The sequence below is a fragment of the Gossypium hirsutum genome, chromosome A13, assembly GCF_007990345.1.
Source record: "Gossypium hirsutum isolate 1008001.06 chromosome A13, Gossypium_hirsutum_v2.1, whole genome shotgun sequence".
Taxonomy (NCBI): domain Eukaryota; kingdom Viridiplantae; phylum Streptophyta; class Magnoliopsida; order Malvales; family Malvaceae; genus Gossypium; species Gossypium hirsutum.
In genome coordinates this window covers 96,916,654-96,920,001 of record NC_053436.1, presented here as the reverse complement: position 1 = coordinate 96,920,001, position 3,348 = coordinate 96,916,654, and the positions used below count along the sequence as shown (strand labels likewise).

The window sequence follows — 3,348 nt, the reverse complement described above, 5'->3', positions numbered from 1 at the left end:
AATACCTATGCTTTCCGTATGTAATTTTTAATTTTAATAATTTTATTTAACTAAAACCCCTCGCCCGTATCTGACGCCGGGACAGGGTTCAAAGTGTTACATGACTTAACTCAACCAACTATACAAAATTGGGCCATAAAAATTTCAAACAATTTAAAAACTTCTCTTTTCACTTGCAATCTATCTCATAAACGGGCTTACGATGCCCAAATCATACATCTAGGGTAGTTCAGAACCTAACCGAGAACTCATGAAAAACTTAGAAGAGTTTCATGCATCAAGACTCCACACGCCCGTGTGGATATAAAACACACGACCATGTGCTAAGGACACGCCCATGTCCCGAACCCGTGTCTGAAAACCTAGGCATTCTGCCAAAACCACACGGCCCAAGCACACAACCGTGCCCTATAACCGTGCCCTTCACACGGTTGAGACACACGGACACACGGCCGTGTCTCTTGCCTGTGTACCACTAGCATGCATACTGACTTTATGACACGGCATGAGCACACGCCCGTGTGGCCTGCCCGTGTGCTAAAATAAATTTAAATTTTTTAAGTGCAGGAGACGCACGGCCTTGACACACACCCATAGATAAGAGTCGTGTGTCACACACGGCCTAGACACACACCTGTGTGTCTTACCCGTGTGGACAAACTAGGCTATTTCCCAAGCCATTTTGTCACCCATTTTGCGCAACCTACACAAGATCATGTCAATATATAAATTTCACCCCAAAAAACACCAATTCATCCAAAGAAAGAATATTATATGCATTTATTAAAATGAATAATAGCCATTATTCCAGGCTTGATACAAAGTGAAAGGCTTTTGACCTGAGCCAAAATACATGAATAATTCTCTTAATACAACATCCTAGTCTAGCCCTATACATGCCACCTTCAAAAATATAAATCAAACTATACCAAGTGTTGCGGTTGATAGTGTGATCGATATCTCTGACTTTATGGGACCCTTAAGCTAGCTTGGCGATACTGAAATAAGAGGGAAAGAAAAGGGAGTAAGCATAAAGCTTAGTAAGTTTCATATAAATAAATATACAACAATCTCACCATTTACCATCATGCTTATAGCTTAAAGGTAAACATAACTTAACTTACTCATTATCATCTACTCGAGTCTCATTTTCTAAATTAGCTCGTTACTCATGCCTATCATATAGGTACCTGTAACACTCGTAACATGATCATCCTTTCTTTATCAAAATTGAACTATAACTTTCACCATTGAACCGTTTGGAATACTACTGGATATTCTACGAACCTTCAACATGGGATACATTGCCGATGTCATGTCCCAGACATGGTCTTACACTGGCTCTCATATATGCGTGCTGATGCATGTCCCAGACATGTCTTACACTAGCATAACTCCTAGCCGATGCGTGTCCCAGACACGTCTTACACTAGCTATCTTTGTCGAGGCCGATGCATGTCCCAGACATGTCTTACTTTGGCACTCATCTCTATGCCGATGCCATGTCCCTGACATGGTCTTACGCTGGCTCTCATAATGTGGCTAAAGCATGTCCCAGACATGTCTTACACTGGCGCACAAATCACCCAATGTCTTGGCACAAATATCCAGTTCATATCCTAAAGTTTCAACGGGATATTTCTACTATCTCAATATTACAATGCATTCTCAATTTATAATTTAACAACTCGTACAATATCAATTTAATGACAATATGAATACAAGTATTAACAGTGTAGTTGTATTATTTACATACAACTTACCTCGGTTTACAAAAAGTGCTTGACTAGACGGCTTAATCGGATTGTTTGGCTTTGCCCCGATCTAGGCTCGATTTTGGAAAATCTTGATCTATATTAACAATATACATCCATTTAGCCACAAAACATAATTAGGCATTCATAATTTCACAACTTTGGTAAAATGACCATTTTGCCCCTAGGCCTTGGCAAAATGACCATTTTACCCCTATGCTCAAAAATCGATTTTTATTGAATTTCTTCGTATTTAAAGCCTAGATAAACTCTTTTTACTACAATGGAAATCCCGAATTCTCACTATTTTACACACTAACCACCTATTTTGCAACTTATGCAAAATAGTCCTTTTAGGTGTTTTCATTCTAACACCTTTCACAAAAGTTGTTTATAACACAACTAGGACTCATATTCTTCCATAAAAACTCAGCATATATCACAATTAAACCCGTGGAAAAATCCTAAACTCTTGACTATTTTGTAAGATATCACCCTCATTTGAAAGCTCATGCTCCAAGGGTCTCAAAAATATAAAAATCTTGAAGAAAACTCATTAAAATCACTTACTTATGAGTGCTTTAAGTTGCTGCAGATTTTTGAGCTTTCAAACCTCTATTTTGGCTGATATTTTCAGTGGTAGAGAAGAAGATGAAAAGGTGCTATCATATTTTTCTTATTTTGTTTCTATTTTAGTTAAATTAGCCACCAAACTCAACCAAACTTGGACTTTTTGACCAATTTGTCTCCCATGGCCGGCCAAGCACTCTAAAAACAGTCTAATTTCCCTTTAAATACTCCAAATTTTAATTCTCTGGTTATTTAACACATTTGGGTACTAAAATGCAACTTTTGTCTTTTATGCGATTTAGTCTTTTATCGCAATCAGGCTTGAAAACATTAAAATTAACTCACCAAATTTTTCATGCACTAATATAATCGTATCATAACCTCATAAAAATAAAAAAAATAATTTTTCTATCTTCGGATTTGTGGTCCCGAGACCACTGTTCCGATTAGGCCCTAAATCGGGTTATTACAAAAGATGTTGTTAGTGTCTTCAACTAAATAAAATTATGAAAATCACTTAGCTAGATATTAATCCTTAAATTTTATTCAAGATTGTCGCTAAGTCATTATGCAGCATCTAATGTCTATAAACCTTATGAGATCCTTAGTACAATAAATAATTTCATTTACTTAAAATTGTTGTGGCTAATTCTTTAATTAAATAAAATTATTTGGATCTCTAGACATATATTGTCAAGTTTTATTGCTAAATACTTTATGCAATAAGTTTAAAAAATTTTATGAACCTAAAAATTTATGTAACTAAATAGCCAGATAATTCACATACAAACATATACTTCAGGCACACAAAAAATATTCAAAAAGCTAATTTCTTAAATTTTCATTAAATTATTTATAACATAATTAATTTTAGAAATTTTATTTTAACAAAATTCAACGATTTTGCACAAAAGTTTGCAATGAAAATTTTCAAAACATATTTTAAAAATAATTCAAAGAAACATGGCATCGTTATTTTGAGAAATTTACAAACTTTTAAAATCGAATAAGGCTAAGGTGAACC

General features: G+C 35.0%; 1 long non-coding RNA gene across 1 annotated transcript; it reads right to left on the bottom strand.

The window, feature by feature from the left end:
- Positions 1-754: 754 nt before the first annotated feature.
- Positions 755-2,413, bottom strand: LOC121212499 (uncharacterized). The gene is made up of 3 exons (XR_005907760.1): positions 2,325-2,413; positions 1,764-1,851; positions 755-998 (listed from the first exon to the last, which is right to left on the bottom strand). It is a non-coding gene; the product is annotated as an uncharacterized lncRNA (long non-coding RNA).
- Between the last annotated feature and the right edge of the window lie 935 nt (positions 2,414-3,348).